We start from the raw sequence: 15,636 nt of genomic DNA, 5'->3' as shown, positions 1-15,636 counted from the left end.
CAATACTAAGCATGAAAAGACTCCCACAGGCAGTCATGTTTCAACAGCCTGCAGTACTGGGGTAGGAAAAGGGGGCAAAAAAAAAAAAAAACCCAACCAAACACCACAGCAGAAAAACGAGTCTAAAGAACAAGCTTCTCTGAAACTCAGCTCAGCTCCTATTCTTCCCTTCTTCCACTTCATACTTCCGAAACTCATCACAGTAGGCGATTAACTCCTCCTTGAGACAGCTGGGATTGTAATTGTTCACTCCTCTTGCTCTTTGGGAATCCTGAAGTGATGGAAAAAAGTGAGCAAGAACAATACTAAGAGGCAGAGTATATAACCATACAGACATCCTCTCCATGTTTAGACAGGACAACCATGGCAGCAGCCAGAGATGACCATATGCTGTAGTAAGAAAGAGCTGGTGTTTTGTGGTGTAGGAAATCCCTTAATTTCTGAATTTCCAGTGCCTGCATATACTTATTCGCCTCTTGGTTCTGTTCAAAAGGTGCTAGCTTGTCCCTGTTTCTTGCTGGATTTGGGAAGATCTCTAGACAAAGAGAAGCAGCATCTGAGTGCATGTAGTAGATAACACAACAGAAACAACTACTTATCTCCAGAGAGCTCACACACTGGCCGTGCTCTCCCCAGGCTGAAAGGATAAGCCTGAGAACATGCTCATTTTATGATGCCACGCCAAGTGGGAAAAATTTACAAGAAGCAGTGATGAGACAAGAACAACAAAGAACTATGGAAAGGGAACAAAAGTAATTTAGGAATTCATGTGCAATGACCATCAAAGAAGGATGAGATTTTAACAGGATTAGAGGTATATAGGTGCCAGAATTAGCAAGATGGATCCTCTACTATAGCACAGACTATCAGTTCTCAAATCCTGAAGACAAATGATTTTTGGCTTATAATGATAAGGCACAGGGTCAAGAAGTGATTTATAGGTGAGGTCCGGGATACTACCCTAACTACTCTAGGGGAGAACATTGAGATTTTGGAAGCTTCTCTCTTAGACAGTGGAGAATTACACTGCAGCAATATTCCTTCACTCATCCAAATTGGAAATCTTAGATAAGTGAAATAAGTCTGTGATGAGGATAAATACACTGTCATATGACAAGACTCCAGGAAATTAGTTAGACAGACAGAACAATGACAGATAGGATATAAGAGAAGAGGGAGTTACTGTATTTAGTGTTTGAAATGTCATTTGGATAGTGTTCACTGCTAATGTGTCTTCTGGGTTTTGCAAAGTCCTGTTCCGCTGGCCTTCAGAAAGCCAGAGGTCAAATTTACATGTAAAAATCTGAATACTCATTCATATTTGAGCATTCCCTACCTACCGGTAAAAAGCACTTTATTCTTGACTAAACTTTCTGGAAAAGATCTGTTCTTGCAGCATAGCTTAACAGTCCATCCCTTATGCACTACATCACTCCTGCGTTTCTTCTAGCATTCCTCATTTCTGCCTCCTATCCCATTTCACCTCTTTTCTTTACAGAGATCTTGGAGTAGCACACTTTCCTGTAGAACTGAAGGAAACTCCTTTTTCCATCACAATCTTCTCTTACCATTACCACCTACTAAATATTAATCGGTATTTGATATCAACATTCAAAGTATTGCTTGCTTCATGATACTCAACAGCCTCCCAAGTGCTGTTTGTCTTTGTCTATCGTTTCTCTAGCTTAGTCAACACCACTGGTTCTATCTGGGGAAGTGAATAATGAAGGTTTTTGGACGAAGGCCTTCACAGTCCCAAAGAACTCAAGGCTATTATTCGGCATGCAAAATAACTTACAGATGAGTCTGAAGCAGTTTCAGTTATTTGCACTGTAATACATGACTGCTCAGTTGAAGAAAGAAGCTTGGAACAACATATGGTACCAATTACCTATATCCTCCTGTAACCAGTACTTTTTCGTTTCAGATACAATCTATCTGTACTGCTTGGCAGCTCAACTGTCTCTCTCTCTTCTCTTGAGGAATACTACCACATGCAGATGCTATTTATATGCTAGGCAAATTATTTCTGCAACCGTATCTTCACAATAAGCCTACACTTGTGTCCCATCCAAAAGGTAAGTGTCATAATTTGTGACCGTGAAAGATGCCTTGGCACTTTTTGAAAAGTAAATCCAGAGTCTTGGAAAAATTTCAGCTTCAGTAATTGCATTCCCTCTATCTGTAGTTGTTCTTTTCTAACAAACAGCTGATAAATTCTACCCCAGATGTGACTGGTAGCATATCCCAGGTTCCATGAAACTGTTAAATCAAAAACCAAACTTAATAATGAGCAACATAATTATAAGCTTTATTTCTCATGTATCCACTCTACAGGTATTTTTATGCTCTTTTTCAGCTCCCAGAATCCCATCACAACAACAGCTGGACTAAATAGAAATCACAGGAGTAAATCTCTGAGGATGCTTTCTCTTTGAAATGCTGGTCAGAAACCCAGAGAGAATACCAATGGCACATTAAAGCTCATTTCCTTCAGCCTACAGCAGCAACTTGGTAGTGTTTAGTTACCTCCCATTTAAAAGTTTCCAACCCTTAGCTGAAAAGAAAGTCCCACAGCCATATGGGTAATAGTGCCAAATACTAGTTTCTGACAAACAAATCTAAAAGGAAGCAAAAGTCCTATGTATTTTGGAATAACGAATGTGGCATAATTTCCCTTTGCACTGTTTTTGTAAGGTGCATTGTCATATTTAAGAGCAAAAGTAAAACAAACAAAAAAATTGATTTGCAAAAGCCAATTACAAAACAGCTTCCTCTAGAAAAAAGGGAAAAAAAAGAAAAAAAAGAAATTGACACACATGAAAACCGCTACAAAAAGCCCCCCAAATGACATAAACATCTTTCTATCCCTTGGTTATGTCTCAGGGTGCACTAACTTCAAACAATTTGAAAACGAGTACAACATGCTATGAAAAGCACTTCTTTAAAAACAGGAAAACAAAGACAGCAGTATTATAAGGTACCATGTTTACTGTATGCCAATGGAACATCATTGCTCAATTTATCAATTTCCAAAAAAGTCCCAAACACATGAATTTTGTAGTGGCAGCTCTACAAGCTCACCTGATATCTGAAAGGGAAGAGGTGTTCTGAATAGCTCATCACTTCTTACCACCCCCCAGGCTGAACACTTGTCATAGTGTCATGTATTGCCAGGTACTCAGCAATTTGCTGCAAAGGAGAGTGCTGGATGTTCAACAGCCCTCCTGAACTAATTTTTCTTACTTTTTGAAAACAATTTTCTAGGCCATCTAGCTGGCAATGTCACCTTCCAAATGTGAAGCAAATAATCGCTGCCTTCTCAAGCTCTAAGAGAACACAGCTTTCTGTAGTAGTGCATTACTTTTTATTAAATATACACAGCAGTGATGGCACAGACAAAATATGGTATTTTTTCATAACTTTCTTAACTCAACAATATTGGATGTGAATTACATTTTTTGCTTCTTTATATCTAGTTCGTTTTTTGTTTGTTTGTTTGTTTTAATACCAAAATGGCTTTAAACTAGTGAGATTTAAGCACCTGCTTGAAATTAAAGTAACACTCAAGAATTGTAACATAGCTGAATCAGGGCCATATACAAGGCAAAGTTGCTCTGGCCAGTAAGACTGAGTGTCAGGATATGATGGTTGGATGGTCATCTCTGCTGTGTGTCTCCTAAGATAGGTTAGAGATGTCATAATGTCCCTCAGTTTTATTTCCTTTTTGTTATTAGCTGTCTGACTGCAGCAATCAAAAAGCTGTGTACTTGAGCAAGACCCCATTGGAAAAAAAAAAAAAAAAAAAAAAAAGGTAAGTATGGTCCTTCACCCTCCCCCACAGTTTTTCTCTTTACAGCTATATTACTTATGTGGTATAACTGAAAATAATATTAGGTAGGGCTGTTCCGTATTGTTTGTTTTACTTGGGTCTGCACACAAATTTCTTAACTATTCTGTTGTTCATGAGCAAGCCAAAAATAGCTCTGCTGCTTCTCTCAAATTTCTATCTGTGCAGTGGCAATACCAGAAGGAAAGCATTCATGAAGGCAAAGAGGCATGGTTTCAAGAGAGACCTGTAAGGGAGGAGATGGTTCCATTTATTGGGGAGGGCTAAACATCCTTTTTTTCCCTCACTACAGATGCTTCAATTAAAAAACAAAACAAAACAAAACAAAAAAACCAACAACAACAAAAAAGGCAGAGATCTTAATGACTGGTTCAAGGTTTCACAGCAATTGAGAGAACCCTAGTAAGCACTTAACTTTTTGGTTTCTGTGACTAGGAAAGCTAACAGTAATATTCAAAAGATGATCTTACTTCAATGAATTTTAAAATAAAACAAGAGATGATATTCAGTACCAACATTTCTGAAGAAAATGCTGAGCCTAATGCAAGACCACTGACCAGCAACACATCCCTCATTGCAGAGCTCCTAAATAACAGCTACAGGCATAGGGAATACAGCAGAAAAATCCCTCCCTCTCCCTCCACTGTCCCTGGTATCTGAATGGCAAGAGAAGGACAGGAAGAAGTAGCCAGCAGGCAGAATATCTCCTTACCTGCCACGGAGAATCCCAAGGCAGCTCTTCATTCACAAGAGGCTGTTACAACTTTGTGACCAAACCACCACTCTACCCCGTGAACAATGAGTTTGTAGAAATCAGTATTGTAAATTCATGGGTTTTTAAATTATTTTTCTATTTACCAACTAAAGGTGACTACACAGACAATTTTCCAGTGACTCTCATTCACCTACCAAGACAGAAGCAAAGCTGTCCGCATTTCACTATAGTAGCGTTAGGCTTTAGGAAGGTTCCCCAAGCACTTTGTTTCTAGGTTTCAAGCTGGGAACACTGTGGTCCTACAGAGTCGCAGTATTTCTAAAGCAAGTAAAACTGTCCTTCACACTTCACTCCTGCAAGCGCATTCATCCATCCATCTTGTGAGCCCTTCCCCTCACACCAAGAGCTTAACTGAAACTCTGAAAGTTTGGCAGTAAAATGTTTTTCCCGTTATACAGGCCTCAAAAGTCTCAACTGAAGTTTAGACAATATTGGTCCCACAGTTCTTCCAGCCTCAGAAACAGGAGGCTGAGGAAATACAAGCTCTTTTTGGGAATACAGAGTTAACCTTGGAAGGGAAAGCATTCAAAAGACTGAGAACTGTCCCAAAACAAATACTGACCTATATAATATAATAGGTTTTGTTTACTGAGGCGTGAGCAGATACTACTTCACTGATTTAAGTGAATAGGCTCAGCGCCAAAGCTATCAATGGAATTATATCTGCTTATGCTGCTGGGAAGTTTTGCTCTTTGCACAGCATTCAGTGAGGTGTAAAATGAGGACTTAATGTTACTTGCTTGGACTAATTTCAAAAGCAATTACTGCACCTGTTCATACCAACACACACACACACAGTAAGTTCTTTTATTTTTTCCAGAACCCAATACCATAAAACCTGCATTGAAATAATAAAGCTATGATTTACATTCATAAACATTTCTTTATTCTTTACTAATCACCTCCTTTCTAAAATGCATTCATTTACCTAAATTAAAAAAGAAAAACAAACAACCAAACCAAAACAAAAAAACACCTCTGTTTCTGCCTATTAGACAACAACCAATTCATAGAATCATTGAATTGTTTAGGTTGGAAAAGACCTTTAAGATCATTGAGTCCAACCATTAACCTAACACTGCCAAGTCCACCACCAAACCATGTCCCTAAGCACCACATCTACCCATCTTTTAAATACCTCCAGGGATGGAGACTCAATCACTTCCCTGAGCAGCCTGTTCCAATGCCCAACAATACTTTCAGTGAATAAATTTTTCCTAATATCCAATCTAAACCTCCCCTGGCACAACTTGAGGCCGTTTCCTCTCATCCTATCCCTCGTTACTTGGGAGAAGAGACCAACACCCACCTCACTACAACCTCCTTTCAGGTCGTCGTAGAGAGCAATAAGGTTTTCCCTGAGCTTTCTTTTCTCCAGACAAAACAGCCCCAGTTCCCTCAGCTGCTCCTCATAAGACTTGTTCTCTAGACCCTTTACCAGCTTCATTGCCCTTCTTTGGTCACGCTCCAGCACCTCAAAGTCTTTCTAGTGAGAGGCCCAAAACTGAACACAGTATTTGAGGCACGGTCTCACCAGTGCAGGGGGAATCACTTCCCTAGTCCTGCTGGCCACACTATTCTTGATACAGGCCAGGATGCTCTTGGCCTTCTTGGACACCTGGGCACACTGCTGGCTCATATTCAGCCGGCTGTTGACCAACACCCCCAGGTCCTTTTCTGCCAGGCAGCTCTCCAGCCACTCTTCCCCAAGCCTGTAGCGTTGCATGGGGTTGTTGTTGACCCAAGTGCAGGACCCGGCACTGAGCCTTGTTGAACCTCATACAATTGGCCTCAGCCCGTCGATCCAGACTGTCCAGATCCCTTTGTAGAGCCTTCCTACTCTCCAGCAGATCAACACTCCCACCTTGCATCTTCTCTCCACAAGAGAAGGGGGGGGGGAAATCTTTCCCTATTTCACAATACTGAATATGAGCCACATACCCTGGCTCCTCTGAAGCCATATCTGCCAGGTATTAACCAGGAAATAAGGACTCCTAAAGAATAATGCACAGAAGTTAATTGTATACCCCTTTGAGTATAATAAAATAACAAGTGGCAAAACAAGTCAGATTTCTTCACAGACAAATATTAGTTCTTATCTGCATAGCACAGACAGAGTGAAGTGTTCTCTCCTCTAATTTAGCTCTAAGCCAATCTAAAGCAGTCATAATGGTCTTACTCCAAATATACTGCAGACTGCAGAGATTGTGCAAATGAAGGGTTTGGTTCTGTTAAGCAACGAATATCCTCAGCTTCCATGGGGAGCTCATGTTACTTTGAAGGAAAAGGGCACTAGGCTAAATGGAGCAAATTTTAACAAGCCTAAACAAACAAACAGCACACCATGCTATAAAGTTATGGCAGTAAGGACAGGAATATTCATCTCCCTACAGCTATAAAAATTTGCTTTCAACGATCAACTTGGAAGAAGCAGAGAAAGAGAGCAACCTGGGTGACATGCATATAATTTCTTGATTTGTTCGAATTTTTCTACAAGCTGTTCAATTTAGTCAAATAAAAAAAATCAGCTCACACAGTGCACATGCATGGACCCGATGACCTCCAGAGGTTCTTCCCAATCTAAATTTTCTATGACTGTGTATCATGAGATTTCATGATGCCCACGACATCTCTAAAGGTGGCACACTGCTCCGAGATCCTAGAAGAAGGAAGAAGTGTCAGGCCCAATTACCGCAGCTTCTCTTGCTTAATTGTTTATATTAAGACAGCTGCTGTGGATAAAGCTTTCCATCAAGGAAGGCAGAATAAATTCTGCTGCCTTTTTTTTTTAACTAGAGCAAATAAACTTCAAATATCATTTCCTACCTATGTAAATGTTCACTAAGTGCCTCCAACCAGTAGAGGATAGGCTACATTAAGATATCACCAGTTTTAGACTTCTGTCACTGCTATCTTCAAACCATATGACCTTTTACATGGCTACCTGTTAAAAGGGACACACCAGCATGTGTATCAAACTCTCATAATAACCTTTGGGATAACTACGTTCAGGGCAAGGCTGGTACATTGTTTAAGAAGGCAAAATTTTTACTTGCTTGCCACACTTTAGAAGGGCCAATGCTCCTTTGTACATTTTTATAGTCCGTTCTATTTTTTCAGGTTTGTTCAGAAAAAGAAAGCTTGTGCAGTGGCTATCAGCAAGTCATCACTTACCTCAATGAAAGATAAGGGGAAACTGAGGAAAGTTGGTTTCTCTTATGCTACGGAAGCATTTGTGGGTATCAAGTGGTACAATTAAAAAGACAGAAAAGAGTAAAATTTGTCTATTTCTTACAACTAATATCTAAGAAAAAAAAACAACTATGATCACATTATTTTTTAAACAATATATAAAATTTCCAATTCATTCACAATATTTGCAAAGGGAATGTCAAAGATTTATATGTCATTAAGAGAGTGTTGATAAAAGATAATATTAATTAATGGATTATATTAAATATTGTGGCTTAATTTTAATAGGAGCCAAAAATACATATGTGTGCATTTCAGTGGGATTAAGGTGTCTATCTTTCTTAGACTTCTAAGAAAAAGAAAAAAGTACCCTGAATGATTAATGTCTACTTTGGTTCTGAAACACTAGATTTAATGATGTTTTGGTCTAATGGCTGGCACAGACTAGGAAAGGAAAGATGTAGATGAGAGCAGGAAAGGGATTACATCTGCCAATCATATCCACAAATAGCACTAACATTTTTAAGATCCATTGGACCAAATCTTGAAGCCTTTTATTAGCAAAGAAATTCCCATTAACTGAGAACGTTCCACACAAGACAGCACTCCATACCTTGCATAATTCAGCAACTGAATACAAACTACCATTTCTAACTCTTCCAGTATTCAATTTTTATTATGCATAACATACCCCAGTGCATACAACAGCTCTTTTTAGGGCTTATCACTGCAAGATGACAAAGTGTCAGCTTTCAGCTACCCTTGAAGATTCCCCCTCGCTGTAAAGATGCCAATCTGAGATTCCACAAGCAAAGGCACGTTCGTGTTCTACCACATGTCAGCAGCTATAAACAACAGCCTGAAGGGTGCCTCCCCCCCCTCCTGTAAACAAAGGAAGTCTTTATTCCTGTAGTAGTAGATCTTTCACAAAAACTGTGAATCTTGACTGCTACATGGCAGAGATAACTCATGCTCCTGCTAAATAATGTTCCCTGGAAATAAACCATGATGTCAGAGACATTTATTTGCAAGACAGTTTAGACATCCTCAAACACAACTCATTCAGTGGTATATTATGCATTTCAGATTCCTCTGCATATTCAACCAGTGATGGAATTTCACCTCTGATTTTAAGGAAGATGTCATCATTATTCAAACAAAATATACAGCCTTGCTCTAAACTGAATGCAGATTATTTTAGTTTGCTGTTCTAGAAGTGGAAATATTTTGTGGAAGCAACAGTGACATTAGGTAGCTGGAACTGAATTAACTCTATAAAAAAAAAGTGGAAGCAGCATTCTTTTGTGATACCTATCCTCCAGACAGAACAATAACCAATTCAGCTTTCCTGATGAAAATAAGGACCCTCCCCCACAAAACATCATGGCGGCCCAGCTGTAATCCAGTCAACGTTTTAATGCTTCCCATAACTGTGTCTAAACACACAGCACTGGGTTGTCCACTGCTGTAAGTGCATTAAGGTCAGTGGATTTATAGCTTTCTGCAGAGATCCCCTGGCTTTCTCATTTACACTTCTAGCCTCTCTTCCAGCTCCCTGATTTCCACTACAAGGGCTTCCTGCTGGAAAAGCAACACTCATGTCTAGCAGCTCTGCATAAATCCTCCATCTTGAAGGCAGGAACATCATGGAGAAAAACTGTTGTACAACTAACATTCATAGCTAGGACTACAGAATAAGTCTTGTAACAAACACTCACAGAAGATAAACAACTACACAATTACTTCACACACAAACACAGCAAATGCCTTTAAGCAAACAAACCAACCAACCAAAAAACCCAAAGCAGTGTGATCTTAACTAGCCCAGCCCAGTAGAAAAGACAAGTGAATGTAGCAAATCTACAGATAGGTTCACAATGTCTTTCACATAGAAACCAACTCAGCATAATCATTGATAATACAAGTAGAGCAGAACGTATGGTAGCCATGTAAATCTTCTTACACCAGCCATTTTCTGTTGAAGTGCATGAACACAGCATTGATGAATAAAACTATCTGGAGACAGCCAGGCATTTTGCTTTCAGACACAAGACAGGCTGACACACAGGCCAGATGCTAAGTGTAATAATCAATTGTGTGCCTCATTCTGACCCAATGTTAGTTCTTATACAACAATTCTTAGGGTTTTTGTTGTTTGCTTTTTTTTTTTTTTTTTAACATGGCTACAACATTCCTCAACTCAGAATTTTTTGCTTGCTTATGCTCCTAATCCAGAAGCAAGCAAGAAGCTGTGACAAGTATGAGGTACTGCAATTTGAGGTTGTTACCTGCTGCTGTTCAAAGCTCTTCAGCTGCAAGCTCTTCTCTCAGACCTAACTTCTTCAAGGAGGCCAGTGACAAATCCCATACATGCTGGGGAAAGCTAAATTACTTAGAGCAGACCTGCTTATTACCATTCAGCCAAAAATTAGCAGACCAAGTGGAATAAAATGGTGCATGAAGGACAAAAAATGCCCACAGTTACATTCCTTGGCCATTCTTTAATCCCAAAGGGTCCAAGCAGGAGCAACCACTCTTGCAGCACCAAGTAGCAATCGTTTCAGCACTGCTTCTTCCACTGTTGCCAAAAGTCTCTTATGTGTAGCAAGGCAGGCAGGGAGTTGGGCCTTGATAGTTTTCATCTGCTTTCCAAAGAGGACACCAGAGAATAATGCTAGACTCTTTTCATTGTGGCCATTCCTTTGTAGTGTTAATTACTTACATGTCTTTCTATCCACAAGGGAAGTACAACTGCTATATCTTTGAGCCATTACAGCTATTTTGCCTCATTCTGTGCTTCAACAATAAGAACACATTTGCTAACAGCTTGGCTGTCCTCAATCTGCACACCTTTGTCACTCCCTAGGAAGAAATCCGCCCATAAATCTGCACGCTTTTTTTTGTTTGCTTTACTATATGTTTATCAGTGTTATCCATCATCAATGTGATTTTTAGACTGTCTGCATGGAGCAAGGAAGCAGCTAATCTTGACTGTAAATACAAGAATGTGATTAATCCCCACAATATGTCATGGCAAAAAATAAGCTGGAATAGCTTTTGAGGGAGCCTGAATACAATGCATTTCAAGACAACATCTATATAACCTTTAAAGAAGGAAGATTATTCCCCTGCCCCCCACCTCACCTCTAACATCAGTACAATCTATAAATGAAAAGAATTCATCTGTAGCCACAATACACATGGCTTTTAACTAGCAGGTACATGGACATTCACATATTTAGCTGCCGTATCTTAGGCACCTCTCAGCAGTTATTTTCTTTAACCAGTTGAAGCAAATCATGATGTAAGCAGCTCTGCCCTTGCGATGCAATTCTGTTGCAATTTTCTACAACTTCAAAAATAGCAGCAAAAGGAAAATATAGTGGCCTCATGAAAGAATACCAATATCTTACAGGATTCACTCAGAAAGCATTTGTTCCTCAGAAATAAAATAGCTTTTGTGTTACTCAGAAGACAAGGCAGTAAGTCCTTATATAAAGAACAAAAGGAACAAACTAAATAGGGCTGCCTTTATAATACTGTCAGTGCTGGCACAGATGTGATCTGCAAATAATAGTGTGTGGTTTTTTTTTAAAATAGACTTCAAAAAATTACCTAGGAAATTTGTGAAGTTTTTCAAAGGTCTATATAAGCATTTCCCAAGCCCATATTTGTCCATTACTAAACCGCTTTGGCTAAGATATACATACTCTTTTAAAATAAAAACCATTCCTTGATAATTTTCATTTAAACCTTTCCCACCCCAAAGATTTTATCTTTATAAACTATCCATTTATTTTTTATGTAATCTACATAAAGACAGACAGAAGTGGAATATAATGCTGAAGCTCAATTTTCAATATAAAAAAAAGTATATAGCTATAATAAATAAATCCCAGCAGTCACAGTTCAACTCCCTTTCGTGGCATGAATTATACTGAGACAAATCAAAATGTTCCATGGCCTCTCTAAATTGCTTTTGAACATCGTTCTTGAGCCCCTCCAATTCTTTATTATTTATATCAAGCCCAGTTTCCATTAAGACTACACTAGTAGTATGTCATCAGTCTGTAAATCTGTCAAGTCCCTTGGAGACCCTTGGCAATCACTTTTGTAAAACTAGCACCTCCTTGGAAACTCTCGTTGTGTAAAATCAAAATCATCCTTATGCTCAGTGGAAATTGATATACTCGGAGTAGCTGAATGCAAATGTGGGAAAACAATCTTCCTCACAGTCCTCCGAGTGTTACTGTGAAGCAGAACCATCAATCCCCTTTTTCAGCCAGCCATGAAGATGAAATTCTACCACACATATCTATGCATTGTCAGGTATTGTTGCTTCCTCTTGAAGGCTTAAAAGGCTGCTATGAGCACTCGAAAAGGGAGTTCTGAATGATAAAAACACAGACAGTCTCCATTCACTTGTATTCAAAAAACCAGCAAAACACTTCCTCTCGTCCTCAGAGGACCTAGATGCCAGGGCCAGATTCACAACTAGTAAAAATTACTGTTTATCCATTCAGGTCACTGACCTCTCCAAGGTAAGCATTTGTCTCACTTTCCTTCTGTTTTCTTCAAAAATATTCATTCTTATTTCCTTCTTGACTACATATGCTGATTATTGGAACGTTATCGTATTCAATCCAGCAGCTGTCTTACGTGCCAGAGTTTTTGTGGGTTTGGGGGTTTTTGGCAGGATAGGGGAGGGGGCGGCAGCTGCATTTATGAGACCTGCACTCCTGAAAATCTATTCAGCTACAGGATGTTAATCATTACTTTATAATCACTTATTTCCTACAGCTTTAGTACAATAAACAAGGTAGATTTACAGAATGTTGTACACTGGATGCTACACAAGACCTTAGCAATCAGCAACAGCTTTCAGATTCAGTGGAGTTCAACCAAGAAAAGTCATCTAAGGGATGACACAAAAGTTGATGCATTTAGTAACCTAGATGGTTTTCCATAGAATGACAGCAGCATATTCCCTGTCTTTCACTTGTGTTTGTTATCTAGCCCCTCAAACTCTACTTTGTTCAGAAAAAATGTAAGTTGAAAAGATACTGTACCATAAACTCAGTCCCTGCCTTTATCAAATTCAGCACCATTTTGACATTGAAAATTCCTGGGGGCAATGCAATAGACTTATAAACATCAACACCATAAAACACCACAAAGAGTAATCATATTCACTGGCATTCTTCATGGGCACTTTGAGCCAGGCTGCTGTATGTATTTCTAGACATTCATACACGTGCCCATACTTAAAAACTGAGTATTTCTTTAAAATCGTGATAGTACCAGGACAGTATCAGATAGTCCAAGGACAAACAAGTAACAATCAATAACTGTGCCACTGCTACATGTTCATTCAGAACCATATTACCACCTTGTTATGGTGACAAGCCATTTCCAGCTGAGTGCACAGCCTAGGCCAAAACAAAAGTTACAACTGACATTCAGTTCCAGTCCGTTCACTTTTATCCTAACTGAAGCACTTCCTAATCCAAGCAATCATCTTAAACATCATTAAATGACAGCAGGAGCATAACTGACAGGAGGAAAAGATAAGAACTGTTGAGTATATACACATATATATATACACACACACACACGAACACACACGGTGTATATATATGTATACACACACACAAACCTAATCGGCTAATCCCTGGGCACCTGGCAGAAGTCTTCATTTACACAACAGCTGCAGGTCTTACGGTTTAGGAAGGGCTTAGCCAAACTGGGGGATGCCTGACACCACTAGAGTCAGGGTTCACTCAGGCGGGAGTCTTACTAATATCTAAGGCGATGTCTAATGTCCAAGTTCACTAAGTAGTTCACTTACTAAATTCAACATATATTTGGTTTCAAAAAAGACTAAGGATTTCACCTATGAATTATTACATAATCCCAGAAAATGTTAAAGGTTACAAAAGAAATGACAAACTAATGGCTTTAACTAAACATATCAGAGTGCAGTACCAGTCGTCTCTTACTATGTTTAAGTGGTCTAAAATGTAACTGTCTACACATTACAAAGGAGGTGTCTTGTTTATAAACAGGCATCTTAGATGATATCTCAGTTTGTCTTGGCTGTACAAAAAAAAAAAAAAAAAACCCAGAAGCTAATCCTGTACAATTAGTTTTTGGAATTGGCAATAAAACTAGGTACTCTGCTAGGATGTGGTGGTAGGATCTAAAACCAGGAATAGTAGTCAAGAAAAAACAGAAGTAGTAGTCAAGAATAAACTGAGTGGATATCTGAGCACCACATTTGAGATGACCCATACTGAGGAACAAAGTCATACAGCCTTGCAAATGATGCCCAGAGGGCACAATAGCCTAGCATTTCTAAATATGTCCTCTCAGACACATTCCTGACAAATAACACCTCACCTATATTTTAAGTTACCCATCTCTCCCTCAAGATAAGTATCTTATTAGAGCAGATGCAAAAAACCTCAATAACTCACAGTTCCTAAAGTTCTGATACTTTTAAGGTAGATTCACACAATACCCAGAGATTCAAACAGCATGAGGTAGGTATGAAGCAATATAAACCATCTACAAAAACCTTGTAAGATCAATAATTACACAGTATCTTCTCTAACAGGAGGTTTGCCAGGGATTAAAAGAAGAGAAAAACAAAAAAGCAGAGACTTTCCAATAAATCTCAGGTGTCAACAGCTTATTTTTTCTATTGCTGGGGTCTTTTTAATAGCTGCCAGAAATTTGTGTTCTGACACAAGCTCCCCATAGTGAAAAATTTGAGAAAGCAGATCTAAGAAAAAATTTAAAGGGTATGTGTCCCTACATACAACTTGGGAGGAAGGGAATGGCAGGTTTGATTCAGTAACATTAGCACTGGGGAAGTTATGACTTTTACTGTTAAAGAAAGGTCAAGTGGCCAGTTGCCAGCAATCCTGCCAAAGGCAAGGAAGAGTTTCTGGCATCACCCTTCCCAGGTGGGTAACACTAGAAGGACAGTTTTAATTTGCATTATCTCATCTGCACAATTCTCCTGAGCAATAGTGGACCCAGCTGCCTTTCACTGAGGAGTGAATGTGGCCTAGAGATCTCATCTGAGTAAAGGAAGCAGGATCCTGATGCAGAATATGAGCCTCTGTGGAGATGACGTGCCAGGGCTTACCTGCAGGGAAGCAGCACTTCACTAAGTAAACCACTGATAAACCTTTGCTGGTGAGGATCTGGGCTATTGGGGCAATTACTAGAGTTTCTTTGTTGTTATTTCAGGACCCAGAAAACTTAGGCTACAGAATTATAGTAAACCCAGTCCTGCTTAATTCATTTTTATGCAAGATTGCAGACAATTTTAGCAGCCTACTAGTACTATGCTAACCTGGTACACACTGCCACTCCGAAAGGTGTGATTTTCATACATTTAAAGAAAAAAGAAGCTCCAACCTCGCTCACACAGAAGTCCTCCAAATTAAAACCTGCATGTTTTACCTTGCCCCAGCTTGGTGAAATGACCAATACTGCACTCATCCTCTTGGCTCTCAATAAGCGTGACATTTCTTAATCACAACATTTCGCACAGCTATGCCACTAATTAGATTCGTCCTCAACAAGCTGGAACAAAAATGAACTTTTCAGCAGCATACCAACAAGAGCAATGAAGAGGTACACTGGGGAACTGTGACACTGTGCAGGTGTCCAAGTGACAAGCCACCATATGAAACATTATATAGGTGAAGGTTCAGTTTCCCAAGGCCTTTTATTGTCACTTTTAACTCGGGGCATTCACCCGTAGTGCCTCAGTTCCAATACTTCATTAACTCAGACTTAACACAAC

Source organism: Platalea leucorodia (assembly GCF_965183815.1).
Source record: "Platalea leucorodia genome assembly, chromosome: 9".
NCBI classification, from domain to species: Eukaryota; Metazoa; Chordata; class Aves; order Pelecaniformes; family Threskiornithidae; genus Platalea; species Platalea leucorodia.
The sequence above is the reverse complement of the archived record's forward strand: the minus strand, read 5'-3'. Positions refer to the sequence as shown.